We start from the raw sequence: 27,516 nt of genomic DNA on the forward strand, positions 1-27,516 counted from the left end.
CCCTGAATATTGAGGCCGAATCTGATAGTGGAATTGGTGCATCATCTTCTTCAACACTACCATCCACTGTTGAGCATTGTGCTGCTTCTATTTTTGATGAGGATTGTTATGATGAGGATTAGTCTTTTGTGACTTGTCTCTATAGTTCTTGCAGCCTTATAGTCTTTATTGTACTTGCAGCCTCATACACTAATATAAATAAAGGCTGATTTTGGATTTTCCTATATTTTTATTTTCATTATGTGATCATTCATGACTCATGAGTAAATGTGATGTAAATTTAATCTTAATGTTTAAATGTAATAAATTATAATCATATAATGTAAATGTATCATTCATGCTTTATGATTGCACATATATAATAATAATTTTTAATTTTTTATATATATATATATATATATATATATATATATATATATATATATATATATATATATTCGTGTTTCCCCATTTCCAAAATTTGGGGAGGTCGCGTTTCGTTTCGCTTCCCGTTTCGGAAACTCGTTTCCGTTTCCCCGTTTCGTGCAACTTAGGCTTAGCATTAAGCATGCAAAAGTAGTCTATAATCCTCCTACTAATTTTACCGATTTAACTTGCAAAATATTCAAATTTTCTTTCAAAGTGTTTTGTCAAACACTTTGCATGTGAATAATGAGAGGTAAAATTAAGAAACTTATGCTAATCAATCTTATGCAGTAAATTCACCAAATAGACACCAATTGCTTCAGCCAAACTTTATTAAACCAAATCAAGGGTTTACATGCAAAATTATTAATTGATGGAATTTGGAAGTTGATTCAACAATTACTCAATCTGGCTGCAAGAAATGGAGGGAGAAATAAGGTGTCCACAAAGAATACGACCTCCAAATCCAATTGTGTCTTCCTCAATAAACTCAACCCTCAAGGAAGAATACAACTCGCTCAGCAAGAGTAATGTGGCTACCTCAAAACAACTAGGTGTCCTCGGAATAAATCCAGCCTCCACAAATAGCTCATTGGCCCAAGAGAAATCAGACTTCCACAACAATGCAATTCAAATTCCCTAGTAATATTTAGCTGCCACAATAAAAATTCTGCGTCCAAGGAAATTTGAGCTCCACAACAAAAATTCAGCCTCTTCAAAACCAATTCGGCTTCTCAAGGGAATTCGGCTCAGCAAGAGAAATTTGATTGCCTTCAACAAATTCAGCCTCTACAGAGAATTATACCTCCACAAAATTATCTAGATGCCACAAATGGAATTGAACCTACCAAATGGATTCGACCTCCACAAGTAATTTGGCTTTCTCAAGATGTATTCATCCTGCCTAGAAAATCCCCAGAATAACTGCAATGGGTAAATCATCTCTATCTCCAACCTCCATGATCTCCGAAAATATCATTTGTCTCCTTCACATTGAATCTCTATGAAAAATTTGAATGACTCTTCCCTTGTATCAACTAGGGTGGATATGTCTCACCACCAAAACAAATCTTAATTAGCTAGGGTGGATAGTCTCACTACCAAAATTGATTACTCACAAGGGTTTCACCTCTGTACATCAAGCTACAAGAACTTTCAAATTCAATTTTGCTAGTAACTAGATCGTACCCTTAGTGAGCTCTTATTTTCTTTTTATATTTTTTTGTATCATTGGAATACCACGGGTTATCAAATAATTTAATTACTCAACATCACCTTAGAAATGACCTTAAATAATTAAATTAATAGCTCCCTTTCTTCTGACTATAGCCTACGGGAATCATAGAGGCTACTAAGTCGACCTCTTATGGCCTTTACGTGAAAAGGGACATTACATCATCCAGAACCTTCCGAGGAACTTGCATTAGCAAGAAGCAAAGATCAGTAGCACTGACCTCAATAGGTAGATAAGATAAGATAAGATAATTTTTTATTAATGTCCAACAAATGACCATAGTAGGTCAATGGGATTGTCGGTTACAGTGATTACATCATGCAATTCGGTGGACGAAACGGTCCCCTTTAACATTTCTTTTAAAAAGCAGGAAATAAATCTAAAATGTAAATGAAGAAGCAAGAAGCTCATGGGTTCGGAACAAAGCGCTGCGATGAAGCAGAGAAGGACAAGAAGAAGAAGAAGAAGGGGAGGATCCCCTGTCTAGCCCCTACTCCTAACATCAGAAGTCGAGAGAAGAAAACTGAGGGAAGCTCTTCAAAGTCTGCTGTCTTGTGGGCATACTGGGCTATCGTTGATGTCACTTGGAAGTTCTAAGGTGCCTCCCAGGGGTGGAACCAATCCTGGAGCATTGGTGTAGTCTGGTGGGTCGACCCCCCCGGGACGACACTAATCTGGTCTCAGTGTCTGTGGGTTGGTCTATGGTTCTTTTGGTGCCCCGCGCTGAGGGTAGTGCTCTAAATAAGTTCGTGATCTTCTGCGTGGTGTCCAATCTGGTGGGGGGCTGAAGAAAATGGGCCCGAAATTTGAAGGCCTCTTGGAGATAAAGTGCTAGGCATCTCGAGTCAACATATCTGAGGAAGCTGGACAGGGTTTGAGAGGACCTGAAGAGACAATGGAAATGGCCTTGGATCTCGTAGTACGTAGGGCATCCGAAGATGAAATGTTTCTCTGTCTCTATCTCCTGTAAGTGACAAAGCTGGCAAATCCTATTTGCCCTATCGATGTGGTGATCTGTCTCCACTCGGAGTCTGTGAGACCCAACTCTTAGTTGCCCAAGGGGGATTCTAAGGGGATGCATCCAATGCTGGAATGTGTACTGGGGTCTGATGATGAGTCCATCCCTGATCTCTAGGCAATGCTCCGCGTAGAAGGCCATTTTAGGGCGCAAGCCATTGGGAGGATTGGTCCATGTAGTCTGAATGTATCGTCTGTAAATATCTTCCTTAATGATTTTGTTTAGCTCTTGCTGATTGGGAAGGAGGTGGCCTGGAGCGTTCAGAGAGTACTGAAAAGGAGGGAGATGGTCAATCTAGATTCCTGAAGCCTCCAGAATCTCTGTCACACTGGTGTACCAACATTTGGATCGGCCTGTCTGTATATGAGCGATGTTCTCCGAGGAGCAATATGATAAATATGGGTATCTGTCACGACCCTTCCTCGCGTCTGCTAGGCCACAGAGTCTGTGCAGGAGTGATACTAACCTGAATATCACCTCTAGGCGGAAAGGTTGAGCCCCGAACTCAGCTAAAATGATGTGCTGGGGAACTGTCTGCTTGCACCTAATGGAACGACGTAGAAGGAGGGTCTGGACTCACTCCATTGAAGCCCAATCTGACTCTAGGAGAGAGGGACCCCAAATCTCTGAGCCGTAAAGCACTGTGGGGCGAATCAAGGTGTTCATGATGCTCATTTTGGACAATATGTCCTGGAAATGGTGCCGGAAACATTGCCTCTCCAGAAGGGCTAGGGAGCCATACCCTTTGTTGATCCGAGGCTGGAGGGTTGGTCGCAGGCTGAAACGAGGCCCTGAAAACTGAACTCCCAAATATGTATAGGTGCTGACAATCTCGATCTCTTCTCCTTTAAAAAGGAAGTGGAAATAAGAGGTTTTCTTGACTCCATTGAAGATAATCACTTTGGTTTTTCCCAAGTTTACAGTTAGATGCCTCCAGTCACAAAAGGCTGCGAGTGCATCCAGCTGTCTCTGAAGGCCTTCATGGGAGGAGGCAATGAGGGCAATATCATCTGCAAAGAGAAGGATGGAAATTAGGACCTTGTGAAGAAGACATCCATCTATATCCTGGATATGCTCCCGAAGGAAGGACTCAAGCTCATCGATATAGATCCCGAATAAAGTAGGAGAAAGGGGGCATCCTTGCTTGACTCCAATGGTGCTTCGGATGAAATTCGACATTCCTCCGACTGTGCGGAGACGACCAAGGATGGCCTCATAGAGGCGCATGATAGCATTTAGGAGAGTCAAGGAAATACCAATCTCTCTTAGCCTCTATAAAATATCTTCCCTTGGGACTGAGTCAAAGGCCTTCCGGAAGTCTACAAAGCAGCAATACACTTTAGAGGATTGATGCCTAGCCTCCTCGATCACCGCACGAAGAGTAAGGATGTGATCGATCGTCTGGTGGCCTGGGCGGAATCCTGCTTGGCTCTTGGCCCTAAGTTGTCTCTGCTCAAGGAAATGGAAGAGTTTCCTGTGGAGTACTGTGGCATATAACTTGGAGAATGTGTGCCCAACCATGATTGTCCTGTAGTTGTTGGGGTCGGAAGTAGGCCTTGACTTGTGGATCGGGTAGATAATGTAGTGTGACCAACTATCTGGAAATCCATCTCGAACCACCTGGTTGAAAAGGTCCACCAGATATCCTACTAGGGGGCGAAGTCCATGCTTGAAAAATTCTGCCTGGAAGCCTTCTTCGTCTGTTGCCCTGCTGCTATTCATTGTCCATATTGCCTCTTTGATATCTTTGTCGGATAAAAGGTGGTAGGAGGTGGGGGGGGGGGAAGTAACCTGAATCAGAGGCTACCCAGGGATGTCATACAGCTGGGAGGTGTGAGAGAACATTGAGGCAGGATCAAGGTCGATTGGGGTAGGTGAGCGCCAGGAAAGGATGGTCCCCCAGAAATCTTTAGGGGAGTGAAGGAGGAGAGTAGAAAGAACTTGTCTCCTATGGGCAATGAAAAGGCGCTTCTTGCAGTGAAGGAGGCGACGATAAGCTGAACAAAGGTCTAAGTATGTTGGTAAAGAGTTCCGGAAGGCATGTCGGAGGTCCTGATGCATAGACTTGCATTCCTGGTCATGCCAGTTGTTCATAGGGCAGTTTCCTGGTTTGCGGGAGGTGGTGGCGAAACGGGTAGAGAAGGGGAAGGATTGGGGCGCAGCTTTCCAGATTGCATATGAGAGACACTGATATTTTTCCTTGGCAGAGTTGAGAGAGGTGAACTGGGACTTTGATGGGGGTGTCTGTCTAAGGATAGAGGAGAAGAGATTAGGGTCACCCTCCTCAAATGGGAAGGTGGTTCTGGGAGGGCTGCGGGGAAGAGTAGGGGATGGATTCGGGAAGTCAAACTGTAGTGAGAGTGAGAGGAGTGCATGGTCTGCGAGAGGGATGGGGGTGATCGAGAAATTTTTGATGTAAGGGAGGAGATTTGGGTTTGCAATAGCGTAGTCAACCACACTTGCCCTGCTTCCAAATGGTCTGCAGGTAAAGGAGTGCAAGGATGGGAAACATGGTAGGCCATTCAGAATTACTACCTCATGAGATTCTCCCAACTATAGCAGATATCTCCCATAGGTTGTGGTGGGTCCCAAGTGATCCTCGGAGGTCCGGTGCATGCCGATCGTGGTCGGGTCAATCCCCCGAGTGCAAAATATATCCTTTGTCTTGTTGTGCATAGGGGTCTTGAGGTCTTTGGTCCGGGCATTGAAGTCCCCCATGAGAATGACGTCCCCTACTGTTGAAAACTTGGTGATGTCAGAGTACAGGTTTGTAAAAGGGTCTTTGTCTGAGCTATTGTGAATAGTGTGGGAGGACGAGATAGGTGGGAAGTAACAGACTGCGACATAAATGTCTCTTGGCAATGATGTTCTGGCTCTGACCTGAATCCACATGAATTTGGCATACTCATCGGTCGCAACTACTGATACTCTGCTCCTGAGGCTATCACGGATGTGGCAAGCAACACCCCCTGATCCTCGGACACCTCCTGAACTCCGTGTCTCTTGTCTGCAAACTGCGGTCCACTGGTATCTTGTAATGTCGAGGAGAGGTCGGACTGGGCTCGCGCGAGTCTTGGTAACCAGGAGGATGTCTGCTGAGCTAAGTGCTTCATAAAGTAGGCCTGGTGAGGACCAGAAGGAGCCATTGCCATTCCAACAGTGAACTGAGAGATCGGTGCCCTGTCTCCTCTCAGCTCGGGCCCGTCATTTGAAGTTACCTGAGCGGGATACCCATCCTAGGGGGAAGGTGTCCCAAATAACTGCCCGAAGATTTCTAATCACTGCCGATTTCCCTGCCTGTCTTGCTGCTGCAACTTGTTCCCTGACTTGTTTCAGTTCAACTACTTGAGCTCTTGTGAGGTCTTCATCCAAAAACACTTTATTCGGAAGAGAAAATAACTTTCGCTTGGCTCGGAGTACTCGAAGTCTATCCGAGGAGTCACGGAATTTGAGGAAGAGGGTAGAGTCCTGCCCGATCCAAGCTTTATCCATGGTTATGTCTGGTATGTCAAGAGTGTTGCATAGAAATATGTTCCCCAGTTCCATTGGGTCTGCAGGGGGGGAGAGGTGTAGGGAGTCCTCTTATTTTAAGATTTAATTCTCTTGCTCTTCGGGTTCTTTCCTCCACGAGCTTTGCCTGTACTACTTCCTCCACTGCTATGAGTGGAGGAGCCTTGTCCTTTCCTTTGACCACCTGTGCCCATGTGGTGATATGCGAATCCATTTCCTGTTTAAGGGACATTTGTTGGGACCTGATTTCCCCCTGTTTACTTTTAAGATCTCTGATCTCCGCCTGTAAGGTTTCGTCAGAATTCTGCCCCGCACTTTGTTCTCGGTATTCCTGTAGTGTTTTTCTAATAAATGCATTGTCTTCCTCTACCGATAGAACTCTGTTTGATAAAGTGCCGATGTCGGCTTGCATTCTGCGATTTTCTGCCTCTAGGTGTTCCATTTTCCTTATAATTTGTTTAATTTGGGATGTCCAGAAAGCAAAATCTGTTTCTAATGCAATATCAGTGGGGCTGTATACGTTCTCATCTTTATTGTGGCACTGTTGTAAGTACTTCAGCGGACCTCTGTTGTTGAAATCTGGCATTTCAGCTTCCACGGGGTCCTTGTTGTGTTGCTGCTCTGTCATGGTGGTAATCTTTTAACTATTTGCACCCTACGATGGCACATCGCTGTACTCAGTACAAGTATCCGAATTGAATTCACCAAAAGTCGTCAAAGATTGTGGATGAGACTGCGGACAGGGCTGTGAACGAGAAAATGGACAGGCTGCGGGCTATTGACAGGACTATGGATGGACAACGGGACGGAGCTGTGGACGGGACTACAAGCGGGTTGCGGGTTACAGACTGGTTGTGGCTGTAGGAGAGCTGCGGGAGGCTTACGGGAAAGATGCGGGCTGTGGGAGCCATCGGGCTATGGGAGAGCAGGGAGAGTTACAGGAGGGCTACGGGAAAGGGGAAAGGGAGCTGCAGGCTTCAGGAGAGAGCAGAGGGACGGGACGGGATGGGAGAGAGAGCTGCGGGCTGTGGGGAGAGCAGAGGGACGGGACGGGAGAGAGCAGAGGGACGGGAGGCTGAATACATGTTTGCTAGTATGGCACCTTGTGAGGCCATTTGGCTGATAAAGTTACTTGCACGGCTCTTCAGTGAGAGTTTGGAACCAACAGTCATTCACTATGATAATCAGCTACATCAAGCTCTCTAATAATCTAGTGTTGCATGACAGGTCCAAATACATTCAAATCAGGTACCATCATCTTAGGGATTGTGTGAAAAAGGGAAAGATACACCTTCAATATGTCCCTACAACAAAGCATATAACATATATTTTGACTAAGACTTTGCCAAAGAGTAGCTTTGTATTTCACAAAAATAAGCTGGGTATTGTGGAGAACCACTCCCTCTTTAAGAGAGAGTGTCAAAGTTAAAGAGAAAGTTGTACAACTAGATTTGGAGGTCCGCTAAATCTGGCAAGGGATCGACCAAAACTCCACTAACAGCCATATTTTATTTTTCTTTGATGTTTGACTTAGGAAACATTTAAACTTTCCTAAGTGGGCGACAAATCAATCTCAACCCTTGGATCTTTTGATTCTCAGCTGTTGAGATCAATTATGGGGCCTATTGTCGCCTAAAGTGTACGTCTAAGGTACAACGCTCAGAGTAGGGGCTGTCACGCTGATCCCTACTCACTCTGTTTAGAGTTTCTCCTGGCTGAGTCAAGGGGGTTAGTCCCTAAAGATGCTGATGAGGGGAAAACTTGTTGGAACAACAAATTCTAGGAGACTTAAGGCAAGGCAATTTGTTATTAATGTAACTTGGTTATTAATTAAGGCAAGTATTAATGATATGAGCAATGTTAAGATTGATCCAATTAAGCTTGATTAGGCAAACCACAAGATAGAAATGATAGACCAATGCCTTTATACAATACGCTCAATGATAAATCAAAGTACTTACTAAGAAATGATATCAAGCTACGAAAATAACAATGTTGCGAGAGATATGAGTTAGACACTGCAATTTAAGCTAAACTTAGATGAGGATGCAAATGACGATCAGAATCTGCTCCAATTACACTGAAGATAATCAATTTAGGGCAATTATTCAACTTGCAATCGAGGTGACAAATATAGTTTGCCAACTTAAACTGCAATGCTTCAAAGAGATGACAATGATATCAAGATTTGCTTCAAATATGAATATGATGCCAATATGCTTACAAGATACAAGATTGCCAAGTTATAATGATGTTCCCAAACCACTCAATGAAACCATTAGATGAGAATTAGATGTTAGAGCAAAATCACAATGCCTTTAGATAATAATATGCTTATTAGATGTTCTCACTTATTTAGACAGTTCGACAAGCAATAAATTTATAGAGATATCACACTTGTAAGATGGCAAATGAGATTGCTAACAGGAAACAAGAGAGCAACACACTACTTAGATCAGCAATAAGACTAGAACAAGTATTAATGCAAGTTAGGAAATATGACTAGTTTGCTAAGTGTTTCAATATGAACAATGTTAAGTGACTTAGCAACCTCTTAAAAATGTGAATTAGGCGGTTGGATTAGGTTAATTCAATTAAACTCAATGCTAGCCAAATACTTGCAACTTATGAAATTTTACTTGAAACACAAACACTTTCAGCGATAATCACACAACGTTACAAATGCCACTTATTTTAGAGTTTCACTTCGTTATATAGCAATTTAGGAACCAGTGGCTCTTTTTAAGCACAGTATCTTAAGATAATGAGATTACCAACAGTGATTTAAGGACTGAACCATGCAATGCAACTTTTAAAAAGACGGAAAACAAAAAGCAAGATGGTTAGTGACAAAGGCCTTGACAAGATCCTGCTATGCTAATATCAGCTTTCAAAGATAGACCAGACCTCAAATTTACCACTGCCAACAAGAAATTAGATTGCTGTAGCCACTGTATTTCAATCCACTTTTTTCAGCCAAGAGCAATTATCAAGAGCCAAGGAAGAAGAATCAATGCACAATTACGAATTTAATGCCAGGAGCAGTGTGTTAAACTTTAGCGATGTGACTGTAAGCTCAGATCAGACTACTGAAGTAACACAATCAGTCAACTGTAGTAGCAAGAGCAGTCACCCGATGACAGTGTTTATCACCAAAGATGCATTGAGACAAGAGCAAGACACCTGTGATTGTTCTTATGATTGTTATGTGACTATTCTTAGGTGTTTTAAAGTCTTACTCTTACGAATCTTGTTATGATTAGGATCTGCAACAACTACTTCTGATCAGAAATATGTAACAGTGAGCAAATAAGGCCCAATGGAAAGGATTTGAGGCCGTGGAGGCTTGCGGTCTAGTTTCAAAGGCCAAGATGCCAAGGTGCAGACCTAGATCACAATGAATAAACCTCAAAAAAAATATGAAAACCATTCCACATCCTCAAGCTACCTCTGCAACTAAAGGACCTTAGCCCTAAACTGATATGCAAGAAAAAACAGACTTCTAATTGCTCAAGGCTATGGCAGAGAGGGCTGCTAGGCCTAAGCAAATAAGTCAGAGAAGCCCATGGCCAGGTAAATTAGCAAAATTTCAATCAAGAGATGTAAATTATGTGTGATAAATTTGATTGTGTCAAGCTCTTAGTACTTATTGAAATCCCTGTGCTATGGTGTTTTCAGGTACAGAGGGTTTTAGGCCTCCTCAAGTCTCACGGCCGGGAAGATTAGGCCTCCTAAGGCTGCAGAGAGACAAGAGATATCAGTATAATTCAGAAGAGCACAACGGTTACCAGAGATCAATGATGATACCCTTCAAGAAATAAAAGATAGACCCTACAATAATGAACTGAGACCTGCGAAACCCAAACTATCAGTCCTTGAAATAAGATGCAATCACTTGAAACCCTCACCAATGGAATGCGGCTAAGGGAGAAAGGCTTTTAATCCCTGTGGTTGAATACATTCAAGCCTATAGGCTTGCAGCAGAAGGAAAGAGGTCCCTTTGTAAGCCAGCGAATTTCCTTCAAGAACAATGACATATCAAGGTAGAATTTTGAGGGAAAATCCCTAACCAAAATCTCTGACAAATCCTTCAAATTAGTGGTGCAATACCCCTGAAAAAACACTAAAGGTCAGTCCACTCAACAGAAGCAACAGCTACAGGGCCTAACAGATATGCGGCTAGGGTGACCAGGCCTAGGAAAGGCTGCTGCTAGCCCAAAAATCAGAGATAAACCCTGCAAATGATGGAAAAAATACCTGCAAACAATGATAGGTTAATCTATAAATTAGATGCATTAAATTGATAAAACCCATGAAGCCCTGCAAGAAATTTACTATCCACTCCTTAAAACCCTTGCGGTTATGCCAGAGAAAATTCTTAAAACCCCTAATATGATGATATTCCGCTAGATCTTGGTCAATTAAGAGGAAGAAGAACCCTCGGCTTCACTAAAAAATTAACTAGTCTTGCACAATGAAACAAGTTAGAAGAACTCCTGGAAAATTTTGCAAAGTATTTTATTTATTAAAGCCCTCACTAAAGAGCAGATCAGATCTTTTAACGGCTTGCGATTGAGTTAGGTTGGCTTTTAGCTATTTTTGAAAACCCTGAAATAAAAAATTATATGTGTACAGCGAGGGTTTGTAGACCAAAAAGGGATATGCGGCCTCCCTCAAGTAACGATCCTGAAACTTTCAAAACAAGTCGAGTTAAAGATTCCCCAAGAAAGGACCTGCGAACAAAATAAATTTCAAACCCTACGCATTTGCTTTTATGTAGACATGCGGAAGTCACAAAGAAAGCTTCACGAATCTATAGATAGACCCATGGACATAAAGGTATGTTTGTAAAATATAAAAGATTTTAAAACATATATTTACAAAAAATAAAATAAAAAATTTCAAAGATATTTACATGATTGTACAAATATTTTCAAATTTATTTAAAACAAAATATTTAAAATAGAATATTTCAAAAAATATATATATTTATAAATCTTATTTACATAGGAAAGGAAAAAACAATTTACAATAATTATTTACAAACAATAACTTATAAATAATTTACAAGTAATTTACGAGTCTAATGGCTCTTTAAATAGCAAATTATTCATTTGTAGCTCTAGATAAAATAAATGATTTTCCTCAAACCTAGATCCAGAAACCCTACAATAAAAATCGTTAGATAGATCATTAAGGAAAATAGAGTGGGTTCTTCCACTTCAATGCTCAAGAGTGGGATGGTTTAGCCGAAAACATCCCCTCATGCTTGAGATCTATTTTATTCAAATGTTTTCTGCACAATTTAAAGAAATCTTGTTAAATCCACGTGAGATAAGAAAAATACGATGGAAGGAAGTTCTAGTAGTTTAATTGAAAATGACAATCCTGCATCTTCTAGATCCAATCAAGAGTGCAAGATAGTTATACATCAATGATTCTATAAAGGCATATAAACATAACAAATATAAGCACAAGTAGAAATTAAAAGCTCAATGAAACAATATTACCATGTCCATGGAAGAAAAACGCCACAATAGTAACCCCAAAGACTTTTTGCTTTATTACCAAAACAGAGAGCTTCAAGAGCTGAGAGCTAGAGTACAATGATCAAAAGATCAAAGATGTTTTCATTGAGGAGCCTCAGGCTCAATTTATAGAAAAATTGAGAGTTCTAGATCCCCCTCCAAGTGGAAAACAGCTAGGTCCAAGCAGTTGCATAATTTTGACTTGATCCCGGAGAATAATGGCTAGTTGTTGCTTGATCCATGCCAAATCTTGTCCCTTGATCTTGATGCATAAATTCAAATTCCATAATAATTTCCCTTTTTTCCTGGCCGAAAAAGTATTATTTTGACCTTTTTTCCTCAAAAAATCATTTTTGACTTAATCACCTTGGCCCATAAGCTCAATTTGAAAAAAATAAAATGATTTTTTCCTTGATGAAGGACCTTGAAAATTTGATTTCTCTTGGACCCACGAATTTTATTCAATTAACTGGACTTAGAAAAAATATTTTTCTTGAAAAAAAAATTTATTTTTCTGGCTCCAAAGAATTTTTTGTGGTTTTTTCTGCCTTGGAATTGAGTTTGTCAATTTAATTCTTCCTTGGGAATCACTACCTTCTCCAAAATTCGTTTTTCCACTTGGAGAGAATCTTATTTTCTCTCAATTTTATTTTTTTGACCATTTTTTGGTTAAATTTTTGTCATTTTTTGCGAGAAAACCAAAAATAAAAATAATATGAAGGGATAGACATAATTTCAACCCTCAAAAGGTGTCTAAACACTAAGTTCAGGTGTAGAGGTTCTAACTATGAGTACTCTACCCCCTTCAACTTTTACAATCATTTGATTTTACAATTTAGATCCAAATTATTAAGTTTCCTAACCAGCAGGAAATTTAATAATTAAAAATAGACACATAGACTCAACCAAATTTTGCAAGACTCAAGACATGATCTAGTATGATGAAAATACATAGGCTAGATACACTAGGACTTATTTAAGACATCACCACCAAATCCCACCCTAGATTTGTGGGTATATGTGGGAGGAAAACTTTGCTAATTATCTGACTGTTTAAAACATAGAGAATTAGTTGAGGTTAAGAAACTCCCTAGGATGAAACTTGTTAGCAAATTTTTTTAGGCTTACCTAGGTGTTTTGCATGTATTTATAGACATACTAGAATCATTTTAACAATGGCCCACACGACTGCAGAATTTGGGTTTACATGATTTCACAAGCTGTTGAAAGATAACGATGATCTTTGGCTGCTTGACTGCTCGAGCATCTTGGAGTGCTTTAAAAAATTTGTATGCTACTATAGGGTGGTTGACACAGAGTGGTCAACAGGGCCCAAGTCGATTTGAGAGGGAAAAGGTGTAGCGTGGAGCTTAGTATGCATCAAATTGTTTGGTGAAAGCTTCAAGAATTAGGGCAGCGCAACTACAACAAGATGCAGGCTTCAACAACAAGAAAATAGCAGAGAAGAAGGACGTAACAGTTGTGGGACAACAACAAAAGTGCCTAGCACTCAACAATTGTGCAGAATAGGCATGCAGAGGAGGTCGTATGACTTGTACGAATTGCTACAACGCAACTTGTGCAAGGTAGCCACAAGCTGGGTCAATTTTCAAGGTGGCTGAGTAAATTTCAGGAAGAAAATCATAACAAAGGTCTTCCTTCTAGACATAATTATTCTCTAAAATTTTCTATTTGCTGAGACTACCCTAATAGAAGCGACTAGACAAGCAGGTTTTCCCGTGTTGGGTTTCCTTGGTAAATTTTGTGTCTTTATGGTGATGTCATTGTGTTTTTATTTCTGGGTTTCTTGTTAAATTTCTGTTGCATTTACAGCTAGATAAAACTCAACATATTTCTGAAAAAAATTGAATTTTAGTTTTAGTTATTTACTTTTAATTTCTAGAAATTTGTTAGCTAGGTTTTTAGAGAAACTAACACCCTTTTCCACAAGTCAAGGACATGAAATTATGTCCACTTATAGACTTGGCATCACAATGCTTGAGATTTTGATTACTAAGTGTTTTACCAAGGATATGGCCCTAACATCAAAATAAGAGAAGAAAGTGAACCAAAAATCTACTAGGAGGGCTTCTTATGGAACGAATCCTCCAACTTAAGAAATCATCATTTATAGAAGATAAGGTTATTTAACCCAGAGAGGTGTGTGAAATATGTCCCAAAAGAGATGAACAATACCTTTTATGAATTACAAGAATGGTGTAAGATAAACCCCAGACCTTCCTCTTTCAACTCTTCTTGGATCGATTTCCTTATCCTTGTAATAACATTGAGTTGCTCCACAAATTTCCTTTGAATATATTTGATCAACCAAACAAGATAACAAAATTCACATGTAAACGCTTTTGTCTCATGAAAAAATTCACATTATATTAGATACCTCAACAAGTTCACAATGATTTTTCGAGAATGCCTATATTTATAGATGAGGTTATTCAAAATTCCCTCCTTGGTCTCCCACAAAATGAGTAATTTTCCATCCACAAAATGCTTGGAAGTTAAAAATTTAGTTTTTGCAAATTTACTTTGAGTAAACCCCAAATGGAGGAAAAATGCTAAATGGATGAGACCAAAGGGGGTTGTTTTGACTCTAAATGACCAAATGTTCCACTTGTGATTGCATGGCTAGCTTGCTTGTAAAATCAAGTCTTCTTTGTTGGTCCAACAACTTGATTTGATCTTCCTTTGACCCTCCAACGATTGGGCTAGGGTTGGCTGGTAGGCGTAGGTGGACGAATGGCATATGCTAATCTTCATTGGTTGGAATTTGGATGAATTTTGATTGTAAAGTGACTTTTCCTTGCCTTTTTCCTAATTCTTGACTCGTAGATGGCTCCTGCCATGCAACATCTCACACTTGTGACCTTCTTGCATAACAAATGAGGGGTCAACCTTTCCATGCAAATGCGTAGTTGATTTGGTGAAGAATGCTTGAATTTTGACTTGAATTTGACTTAGAAATACTTGAAATGGTCCTTAGGGGGCTCTCCTTCATCAATAAGATTTGTTAAGTTTTCTCGGAAAGGGATTCACCTTGGTCAAGGAGGGATTGGTCTCCTTCCTTGCCCCTTAATCTTCCCAATTGCTGCTTTACTTGAGAGAAGATGCTTGGATCTGACCTTTGAATTGATATTACTTGCTTATTTTAACCCTTGGGAGCCTAATTCTTGACTTCTTCCTTCAACAACTTGCTTAGAGATGCTTCCTTTGCTTACTTGGAGGAACTGGCCTCCCTTTCTTCCTTGGGATGCTAGCGGCTAGGATGATTTGAAACCCTTTGACCTTTGCATCGAGTAAGTTTGAGTTGATACTTGGATGAATAGCCCTTGAGGGCTCGATTTTGCACAAATAGACTTCAACATTCCAATATTTTCCCTTATCTGTGCTCTTAACTTCATCCAATAACCCCGAAGATGATGATGTTATGCCTCACATGTGGTGTAAATGCTTGGAAGCGCTTGACTTGATGTCACTTTAGTTGAGCATTGAGCTGATTTGGATTGGAGATGACACTTGCTTCACCTATCTTCTTTCTCCATTTCATCATTTGCCTCAAAATCTTGTTGCTTGCAATGTGACATGGAAAGCCCTCTTGCCCCAAAAGTGGGTCCAAGCTATAAATAGTGATCTGTGTGGGTGTTTTGATTGCTTTGAAAGACGTAGCATAGAGAATCAAATGGACACTTTCTTTGCCTCAAAAGACGTAGCATGATGCCTTGGGAGACAAATGCATTAGGAACTATGAGACTATCAGGATGCATAGCCAAGGCCAAAGGGGAGTGCAAAATACGTAAGAAACATGACACATGTGAGGTGGGGGGTGCACTAGGATCAAAAGGGACAATGTTAGGGAAATGTACATATAGTGATCACCCTTACAAGGATTTATGATGCAAGTGCTCCCTTAAACCATGAGTCCTAGTAATGTCTAATCCATGGCACCTACAACACCATCCCAAGGTATAAGAATACCTATTAAGGCGGGGATTTACTGCCCACTAGGGGGAAGTCAGCAATGCCACAAAGGAAGACATACCATGAAATAAACAAGACCAAGAGTAGCCATGGCCGTCCACACCAATGGGTATCTAAGAGTCACTTTGAAAAAATAACACAAACCCATTGCTAGAAAATTGGAAATGCAAAAAGATTTTCTTATGTTGATAATTACTTGTGATATCTTTGAATTTTTATTATTTTTATATGTTCCTTTTTTTTTTTATCTTAGTTCATCAAACAATCACCAAATCCAAAGCACAAAGATCAATGACACCAGATATAGGCACTTAGCTAGGGCTAAAACCCCTATTTAGGGGAAAAACCCAGTCAAGAACTCTTCCTTCGATAATTCAAAATGAGATGGACCAAGACCTTAGACCAACAGACCTTCCTCCTCCACCAAGGCAACCTTCCAAGCAGATTCAACAAACTTCGATAGTTACTTCTAGCTTAGCAGCAACAACTCAACAAAAACACACAAATTTCGGCCCTAGCTTCACCAACAACTTTAGAATTTCGGTCTCCCAGCCGCTGCAGAATTTCAGCCCCCAACAATAATCCAGAAATTTGCACATGTGAGATAAGAGATAGAAAGTTCGACTTTTAGTGTTTGAGAGAGACCTTCTTCCTTTTGGTAGCCTTCTTCCTCTTCTTCCTTGAAATTCACACTTTTTCTGGCCCCAAAAGATATAGATCGAACTTGGTGATTGAGAGTGACAAATGAGGTCGAGTTGCTGCCTTTATACAGGTGTTTCCACCCCTTAATTTAGGCCAAGTTGTTTAGTCTGAGGCTGACTTGTTGGAGGAGGCCTAGAAGACCTAATTTACAAAAAAATAAAATTCTTTCTTAACAAATAAATCCCAAGGGTTCTTTACATTATGACATGGACAAGGACACTTGACATAAACCCTAGAAGCCTACAATGGAGGATTTGACCTAAAAACAATTGACCCAAGCATGAAACCCATGCTTTAATAAGTCAATTTCTTTAATAATCAAATTTCTTTTTCTTTCCTTTTGACAAATAAATTACATCATGACTTAAATACAATTATGAAGACCGAACCTTGTTACATTGTTCAACACTCCCTCTTAACTAGGGAGGCATTCATAAATATAACTATATAGAGGTACATGGAAGATCTCTAAAACGAACTACGAAGAGTTCTAGCACACTCAGTGTTGTGGACCAAGGTATTCTATCCAGGTGGGACTAAGATCGACTCAAGCTTTCAGCTAGTCTAGGTACCACAGGCTTACTTGCTAACCATCAACTCAGGGATCTAGGTGCGTATCCAAGGTCGGAGCTCCATGACCAATGCCACCCTCCCTCTTCAGGATCTAGACATCAACACATAGGCCGACCATATGTCCTCCCAAGCATCGATCATTAGATGCTTCATCTCTCCCTAATAAACTAAACTAGGTATATCCATTTGTTCAAGCATGCTTCACAAGTGTTCATCCTTCTTTATGGAGAGATTTACCTGTTCAAACGCAAACTCCAATCAACAATAAACTTTTAAATATACATATAAGTAAACACAAACCTTTGGGGTCCTTAATCATCCTAATGCCACTTATTCATATTCAAGTTGTTAGAAACTTTTCTTCTTTCATTTCTTCAGTAGCACCAAGGCATCCTCAACAGACTGGAGATCTATTCATTTTCCAATTTCTTCTACAAGGTATCCATCATGACTATCGTAATATACCCTTCCTCTCAAGTAGGGAGATGTACTCTTTTCTTCTAATCACGCTTCCTCTTAACTTAGTGGGAGCAATAATTTTCTTCTTCTATAACATCAGAGAAGCTTCAACCTTTCATGACTTTATCAAGGTCATCTTTGATCCTCATTATCCTTATAACTTACTTCATCATGATCATCATTATTTTTCAAATACGAGTATCTCGAACATCTTGAAGATTATGTACCTACAAAAAATTATTAGCAAGTACATCCAAATACGTATATATATATATATATATATATATATATATATATATATATATATATATATATATATATATATATATATATATAGATATAGATATCTATGTATATAAGCATGAAGTTAACTATACTGAAAATCATATCATTATAATGGAAGCATTAAATCATTCAAACTTTAGACATCAAACACTTAAACCTAGATAGGTTCATAAGAGACACATACTAGATTTCAACCTCTTGCTAGGGTTTTGTTATAAACCCTAGACTACATCAACAACTCAGTCAAGATATTAGTCTCATTATATCTAGGGCCTCAATATAATTTTCAAAGATATATGACAGACTCTACTATGATTTATTGTAAACCTAGATTCTATTTTCGAGACACAAAGCTTTAGATATCAGCAATTCGATCAAATAATAATTCTACTATGCATCTAAGTTTTCAACTCTATTAGGGTTTGTTCAAAACCCTAGATTTTATCATCAAGGCTAAATTCATATCAACAATCGAAAACAATATCATGATCTCCTAGTACATCAATTTCTACTAGGGCTTAGTTACAAACCTTAGAATTCACAAACATGAGTATTAATAATAAGGTTAGCATACTCGCATATATCTAGGATAACATAATCATGCATTAGCATACAACTATATCTACTAGGTAAACCCAAGACACAAACATCAATACATTAGAGTTAGATATACAACAATTTTGACCAGATTAGGGTTTTGATCAGACAAATGAATATGCACCTAGGGTTTCATTCCTGGGATCTTACTATGACTATTACAATGGTTTTGCTTATAAACCCTAAATTATCAAATCCTAAAGATCTAGGGTTTCATTATATAACCAAGACCTTAGTAACAAACCCTAAAGAATTTTGGTTTCTATAACAATACCAAAACCCTAAACATCAAATGAATAGGATTTTTAGACTTTATAAACAACCCTAAGAGGACTAGGGTTTCAATATTATAGACATACCCTTAGCATCAAGAGGCTAGGGTTTTACAATGAACTGTAAAGGTTAGGGTTTCACTGGAATGATCAAAATGATAGTATGACGAGGGTAGATTTAATCTAATGCTTAATTACTCTTAACAAGAATCTTTAAGATTCAAAACCCTAGACATAATGATGTTAGTAATGTAAAGCAAGAATTTTAAAGAAGAATGATCACACCTTTTACATGAAAAGAACTTTGTAATAGAGCTTATAGTCTAAGACATACCTTGAGTTATTTTTTAACAAACCTTGTAGGACATCAATGCTTGAAGGGCTTCTTTTATAACAAAACTTCTTCCATGCTTCAAGTCTATCCTTTGAAGTCTCCTCAATAATCTTGAGCATTCAATAAGCTTTAACCAAGGAAAATATAAATAAAAGGTTATTAGCATATAATATAAAAAAATCTTGATATGAGAGAGAAACCAAACACAAAAGAGAGACAAGGAGTAAGATACTTATCTTTGGTAAAATGGTGAAGGCTCCCTCTTAATCCAATCTCAAGGGATACCTATAACTCATCAAAATAATTCAAAAGAAAATATTCTAACAAGATTTGTTAGACCTACAAACTCTAGAAATCAAAACATAAAGGAAAACAATTCAAAACTTTAAAATAGAAAACTAAGAGACATATGAGAGAGAGAGAGAGGACTTAGTAGTATAAGTACTTGACTTTCGATTCTTCAAATTTATTCTTCTTAGATGTAGCTTCATCAACAACATTCACATATTCTCCTTCTCTCTTCTTATTATTTGGATTCTTAGGACAATGACTTTAATAATGACCCATCTTATGACAATTGTAGCATTCAATATTTGATAGGTCAACTTTCTTCTTTTGTCCTTTGAACTTCTTGAAGGTTCCCTTCTTGTGATGAGCAGAATAGGCATTTGAGATGTTTTTTTTCTTCCTCCTCCTTGTTATTTACTAACGATATTCTGGCTTCTTCTTCACTACATGGATTCCACATTTGTTCAAATGTTGGAGTATCCTTCCAATTGTTAAGTCCTGATGCAAAGGCAATCCAAGATTTTGGTAGTCCTAGAAGAGCAGTAATTACGAGGTCTTTTTCTCGGACAACTTCATCTATTGCTTGGAGTTCATCTTTGATTCTAGATATCCTTATAAAATATGATGAAATTGTATCATCATTTTAACAGTTCCGAGTTCATTCTTGAGGCTTGCTATTTGACCAATCTTCTTGATTGTCAATAAGTTGGAGAGAGCCTCGTACATTTCTTGGGCGGAATTTATGTTGGATATGTATGGAATTAGGTTATCCTTAACTCCATCCACTATAAGATTCATAGCCAAGATTTCGATTTCTCTAAACTTTGCTTTTTCTGCTTCACTTGATTCATTTGTAGGCTTCTTGATTTCTCCTTGAACAATATCCAAAGCTTTGTTCTTTTCGAGAATGAGGTCTATCCTCTTTTTCTAGGTCGTGTAGTTGGAGGCTCCTTCTGATTTGTTTTCTCCCTTCATTGAATTTGACATAATTCTTGTAGATAGTAAGCTTGTTTCCTTATATGGTCCCCTTTAATGACCTTTTCTTGATCTTCTTTTTCCTCAATAGATCTTTTAACCTGCCTTTTTCTTCCTTCTTCACTTCAGCTCTGAAACCATGTTAGAAAATTAGAAAGGCAGAAAGATTTTCTTATATAGATAATTGCTTGTGATATCTTTGAATTCTTATTATTTTTCTTATGTTCCTTTTTTTCTCTTTCTTATCTTAGTTCATCAAGCAATTGCCAAATCCAAAGCATAGAGATCAATGACACTAGATATAGGCACTCATCCAGGGCTAAATCCCTATATAGGGGAAAAACCTAGTCAAGAACTCTTCCTTCAGTAATTCAAAATGAGATGGACCAACACCCTAGACCAATAGACCTTCCTCCGCCACCAAGTCAACCTTCCAAGTAGATTCAACAAACTTCAATAATTACTTCTAGTTTAGTAGAAACAACCCAACAACAACACAAAAATTCCAACCCCAGCTTTACCAATAACTTTAGAATTTTGGCCTCCCGGCAACTGCAGAATTTTGGGCACAACAGCAATCCAGAACTTCGCACGTGTGAGATAAGAGAGAGAAATTCTGACTGTTAGTGTTTGAGAGAGACCACCTTCCTTTTTTGCTAGCCTTCTTCCTCTTCTTCCTTGAAATTCACACTTTTTCTGGCCCTAGAATATATAGATCGAACTTGATGATTGAGATTGACAAATGAGGTCGAGTTGTTGCCTTTGTACAGGTGTTTTTGTTGCTTAATTTAGGCTGAGTTGTTCAGTTTGAGGCTGACTTGTTGGAGGAGGCCTTGAAGACCTAATTTACATAAAAATAAAATTATTTCTTAACAAATAAGTCCCAAGAAGGGTTCTTTACATTATGACATTGACAAGGACACTGAAGCAACAAAACTTATAGCTTGTTGACTTTTAATGTAAAAATACACAAAGGTATTTGTAATAATAATATTATATATAAAATGTATAAGTGATGTTGAATGTTACAATGAGGACCCGCATATATACTAGGCAGGTGTCCTTTCACGATTGGGCATGTCTTTTAGTCACACCTTTTCAATTAACTAATGGCTATTTAACATAATCATGACTTGATTATTTAGTATTTACATTTATTTAATTTTATATAATTTATATTCGTAACATTGCCTTCCTCTTCGAAAAGCTTTGTCCTCTAATTTCCGTCAATTTTCTTCACCTTTGCATTTTTCATCTTGGCATATGTAATTCGTCACTGGTACATTAGCTTGTAGAATTCTCTGGTGATGCTATTTTGAAACTAGGGTTTTATCCCTTTTTTTTAATAAATATATTACTATGCAAATATATTATAATATAGTTTTTTTTGTATAATTATAACTATTAATTATATAATAATTATAATTAAATTAGTTATAATTAATATTATATAGTTCACATAATTAATAAAGTCGACCGATGTAACCATTGACTTAGCGTTTTGGAAAAAGCCAAATCGTGACGGTTGACCTAGCGTTTAGAAATAAGCGGACCGACTAGAATGTTATTGTTGGTTGTTGGGAATTGGACAGAGGTTAGCGGTATGTAACAATGGTGCAGACCAGGAAAACGATGTGGGTGATCTGTAGCAACCCGTGGAATGATGGCCGCTGGATCAGCGAGAGCCGTGGTTAGAACTGTCGGGGGTGTCAGAGGTAGAGTTGTTGGAGCAGACGGGGGAAACACAGTACACCCATCACGCAATCGAGTGGAATATGTGGGCAGTGTGTCTAGAAAGTTGTGCAAGGCAGGGAAAAGTTTCTCGAATGGCAATTTCACCAAATCATCTTGACAGTAATTGAGCAGTGCCAGTCCTACCTTGAAAACAATTTTAATACCCTCATACAGAAAAACATCCCAAATGCGAAGGGATAAAGGAAAAGGGAGCAAATTGGAGAAAAGGGCTACAAACCATTGGCTTGCATACATGCCTGGATTGATCATTTCCTGATCAAAATGTGTGCCTAGCTCTGGCAGATGCTCCTTTACCAGTTTTTCAAATTGGAAAAGGTATTGTTGCACAAGGGGCAATCCGGGCAAATATAGTCCTTGCATTGGTTCATTAATTGCACCTTTCAACATGGCAACAAGCAGCCAAAATGCATCCTCCTCACTCATGTAAAGAAGAAGCAAGTCTGCAACAAACCCCATGCCCTGCACATAGCCCACTTCTCTATCATAGATAGAATAGGCCTTCAAAACATTGTATAGAGACCTCTGTCCAGGGCCATGCATCTGTTTATAGAACACATGGGTTGGAAAAGTGTGAGAAATATCTCTAATGATATCCAGTTCAGAAGCTGATGTCTCATACAATACCAGTTGGTCATATACTCTTCTGTTTTGCAGCAACAGGTCTCTACTGCCTGATATGAGTTGCCAAATTAGACTCCTTAGGCACTCTGGAATACCCTTTCTGATACGCCTTTTTACAACATTTGGTTTTTTCTGGCAAATTCCTTCCAATCACCTGCACTAGATCCAATCATTTTCCTCCACTTTACAACTCTCTTTTTCTCCCTTTCATTGTCATCGCTTGGTCTGCAATTGGTTGTTGGGTCTTCAACATTAGGTCGGTTACCCTCAGCTGATTTTCTAGAGCTGTATCTGTCTACTGCTAGGAAGGGAGAAACAACAACACCATTTTTCTTCATTTCATCATCCTCATCGTCAATATAATCATCAAAATCTGTCTTAATCTTCTCCTTTCTCTCTTCCTTGACAACATTTTGAAATTTGTCATCTTCATAATTATCTTCAAAAATATCTTCATCATTGTTATGATATTGCTCATCTTCTTATTTCTCAAGATAGTCCTCATCCACCTCATCTTCATCCTCACTATCATCATTCTGATCAAAATCTTCTTCTCTTACTTCACCTTGTTCCATTTCTTCACTGTTGCTATCATCTTCCTTATTATCGATTTTCTTTAGACATGCTTTAACTTTTGCATATGATTTTTCCCATTGCTGAAGTTTTTCTTGAATTTTACTAAACTTCTCAATGTATTCAGGGTGAAAACTTAATAGCATATTGTGTGGCGAACAATGTTCAAGAACTCGCCTGGTTATATTGTGCGACATGGATCTGATACCACTGAAGCAACAAAACTTATAGCTTGTTGAATTTTAATGTAAAAATACACAAAGGTATTTGTAATAATAATTTATATATATATATATATATATATATATATATAAAATGTACAAGTGATGTTGAATGTTACAATGAGGACCTGCATATATACTAGGCATGTGTCCTTTCACGATTGGGCATGTCTATTAGTCATGCCTTTTCAATTAACTAATGACTATTTAACATAATCATTACTTGATTATTTAGTATTTACATTTATTTAATTTTATATAATTTATATTCGTAACAGAGACTTGACATAAATTCTAGAAGCCTACAATGGAGGCTTTGATTTAAAAACAATTAACCCAAGAATGAAACCCATGCTTTAATAAGTTAGTTTCTTCAATAATAAACTTTCTTTTTCTTTCCTTTTGACAAATACATTACATAATGAATTAAATACAATTATGAAGACCAAACCTAGTTACCTTCTTCAACGCCCACATGGCTTTATAGGGCTAGAAGGCACAAATTATATGGCATGTTTAAAATGTTTTGGAGTACCCATGCTAAAAGAGGGGTAACATCTAGCTCCAACTACAAGACACACTCTCTTCTTGGGGGTGGTTGAGAGGCTCAAAATCTCCAAATGTCCATCAGTCAAAGACCTGCGTCTATGACACCAAAAAAAGGACAATTCTAGGAAAAGAAATAGACAAAAATAAAGAAAAACAAACTAACCTAGCATGCAATGCAATAAATTATAACGTCAATGACTCAAACCACACAAGTGTGCAAAGAAAAGAAAACACCTACTCTACCTGAGAATGCCACGAAGACATCAAATATTACCTAAATAGAATAGTTTTAGGGCTTGCCCATTTACAGGCAAGGGTAGCTTCTCATTGTCTAGGTGGCACAAATGGAAATAATTTGTACCCACAATCTCATCAATCATACAAGGTCCTAACCATAAGCTTTCAAACTTACCGTGATTACCTGGTTTTTCAACTCTTTTGTTCCAAAAGAGGTCTAACACCCCTTTTTGAATGTTATGCTAGCAAGCCTTGTCGAATTTCTTCTTTGTATTGATTTGACTTTTCCATAGGTGATCATAAGCATGTCTTCGACTTTCATCAAATTCCATGATTTGATTGATCCTTTATTGCAATCCATTTGAATTAATGCAGTAATGTTCCATGAATGTGAATACGGAAAGCTTCAAGTTAATAGGCAATGTAACATTGATCCTGTAGATCAACTCATATGGGATTTTACCATTGGAGTCTTTCTTCGTAATTCGATAGCCCATAGAGCATACTTAATCTTGCTATCCCAACTCTTCTTATTGTCACAAACTGTCTTCTTGATAATTGTCATGAGGTTCTTGTTGCTTGACTCTGTTAACCTATGACATTGGGGGTAATAGTTGAAGGAATGATATAGAACAATGCCATAATCAAAACATAATGTTGTCATCGCTACAAAATTGAAGGCTCCAAAATTGCTAATAGTAATCTTGCTTGGCATCCTGAATCTCATGAAGATCTTGTCTTCCATGAAATCCATGACCACTAAGTTGGTTGCCTTCTTTGTGGGGATTACCTTTATCGACCTAGTAAAATATTTTGTAGCGGTGACAATCCATTGGTGACATTGCTTGAATTTTCCTTGAACTCCAATGGAAGCTAAGCCTCATTGTCAAAAGGGAGCTTCCACTACAACTAGTAGAAGAGGGAGTGTCGCCAACTTCTTCTTTGTTGTGAAAAACTGACATGGATGACACTTTCTAACAAACTTTCGCACATGTATAAATACTAAAGGCCAATAATGTCCTGCTCAAAGGATTTATGTGCGATACTTTTTTCCAAATGATGTCTTTTGCACAATTGCTGATGTAATTCCTTTGTCAACTTTGCAGCTCCATCTGGGCTGACACATTTAAGGACCAATTCATCAGGATTCTTCCATCCAAGTCCCTCCTCAATCAAACAATATTGAGATGCTCTCAACCTCAATGACCTCTTCTTATGTTGCGAAAGATGTATTGGTGATGAAAGGTTCTTGAGGTAGAAGATGATGCCCCTGTGCCAATCATATCCTTCCAATTCATTGGTGACTGTGCATGTCAAGGCACAAGTATCATCCTTCACGCCTAATGCTTATTCATTTCCTCCTGTCATAAGTTGAGCTAACCCTTGACCTTTTATGAGCTTAGTGGGTTTAATTTCTAAATCATATTCTTGTATTTTTGACACCTATTTGCCTCGAGTTCCCAAACAGTCTTGCTGAGATAGTATATCCTTGACTGTTGGGTGGGGAACATAGCAAATCACTTTATTGTATCCAATGTATGTCCTGAAATGCTTAAGTGATTTGACCAAGGCATATACTTGTTTTTCCATAATGGCATAGTTGAGTTCTGAGTCTCTAAGCATATTGCACATGAAGGCTGTAGGTTTCTCTTTATCTTATTCATTCTTTTGGAGAAGGATACCTACAATAGATCTGTTAAAAGATCCATGACCACATAATGAAATGTATAGAATAATTAGGACTTACCAACGCTGGTGACCTTACTATGGCTTCTTTGATGTTGTTGAATGTTGATTTAGCATCTTCATCACATTTGAATGGGGCATCTTTCATAAATATTCCAGTTAATGGTTTGGTGATTTTTGCGAAGTTAGGTATGAAACTTCTTATGAAATTGATGTTCCCAAAGAAAGATTGGGGATCCTTTTTGGTGTCTTGGTGGAGCAATTTCCTTGACTCTTTGGATTCTTTCGAGGTCCACCCTTACACCTTCCTTTGAAACAATATGAACAAGTAGCTTTCCCTTGGTGACACCTAAGATTGTCTTCATTGGGTTGAGTGATATGTAATATTGCCTACATCTCTCAAAGACCTGCTTAAGATGAGATACATGGGCTTCCCTTTGTTTGGAGTATACAGTTAGATCATCTTGATAAATTTCAATAACTTTCCTCATTATATCTCTGAAAGCATAATCCATGGCCCTTTGAAAGGTGACACCTGCATTGATCAGTCCAAATGACATTATTGGATGTTCATAGGTACCCGAAGGTGTAACAAAAGTTGTCTTGTGTCTATCATCACTTTTTATAATAACTTGGTTATAACTCAAGAACCCATCAAGGAATGACATCATATCGGCCCCAGTGATTCCTTGCAATAGAAGTTCCATATTTGGGAGTGGGTAGTTATCCTTAATGGATGACATGTTCAAATTTATGAAATCAACACATAATCTGATTTCACCATATTTCTTTCTAACCACCACCAAGTTGGATAGCCACATGGAATATCTTGTAGGTACAATGTGTTGAACTTGTAACTAGAGTCGGTATTCTAATATAAATTTATCATTGATGAATTTATTATATTTATATTTTAAAGCATATTCTTCATGGTTAGAGTCAAAAGAGAAAATAATTTATTTTTGACTCAATAAAATTTATTTGAGTCATGTTGCATTTGGACATTTGCAAGAAAAATAATTTAAATTTTATTTTTGAGTCATAATCCCACAAGATGGCAAAGTCGACCCTCCTTGGACACATTGACCTAGTTGCACCTATTCGACCCTCTTGGACAACTATATATAAGAGACAATTCAACCTCTTGGAAACCTCATTCATCCATCACATCATGAAGTATCTTCTGCACCTAAACAAAGAAGAAGGCCGAAATCAAAGGAAAGAGAAGATAGTCAAAGCACAAGAAGAAAAAATGAAGTTTCTACCCTAATGAAGTGTGCACTTGTAACAAATTTTTATGTGGAACAAGGTTGAATTTTTGAGGTAATGGCAGGCCAAAATTCAGCCTCTACTACAAGGCCAAAATTCAGAGTTCGACCAAATTTTGAGGAAGTTTGACCAGCATTGAATTTGACTCTTGGAGGAGGGTTTGACTTGATATCTTTGTGGCAGTTTGGTCTTGGTCTTGGACTTGGTCTTGGTCTTGGATATCTCTTACTTTGCCCTAATTCTATAAGAGAAGGATTGTTGGGTTTACCCTTTGTGGGTTTTTCCCTGGCGTTTGGCCTAATTGTGATCTTTATGTTTTGAACATTTGTATAATTGGTTGATGAAGAAGACATAAGAAGTAATAAGAAGACATTTAATATTCACAATTAATTATCAAGAAGAGGAATCAAGTATGAAACTACACTACACTTG

General features: G+C 38.3%; 1 protein-coding gene and 1 pseudogene across 3 annotated transcripts in view; one reads left to right on the forward strand and one right to left on the reverse strand.

Moving 5' to 3' along the window:
- LOC149254893 (isoamylase 2, chloroplastic-like) overlaps positions 1-27,516 on the forward strand; it is a 542,818-nt gene that overhangs the window by 337,383 nt on the left and 177,919 nt on the right. The gene's annotated exons all lie outside the window — the stretch shown is intronic.
- LOC149254895 (uncharacterized) lies at positions 21,704-23,124 on the reverse strand (annotated as a pseudogene).

Source organism: Pinus tabuliformis, chromosome 7, assembly GCF_031772625.1.
Source record: "Pinus tabuliformis cultivar Carrire ecotype Pingquan chromosome 7, CPIR1, whole genome shotgun sequence".
Classification (NCBI taxonomy): Eukaryota; Viridiplantae; Streptophyta; class Pinopsida; order Pinales; family Pinaceae; genus Pinus; species Pinus tabuliformis.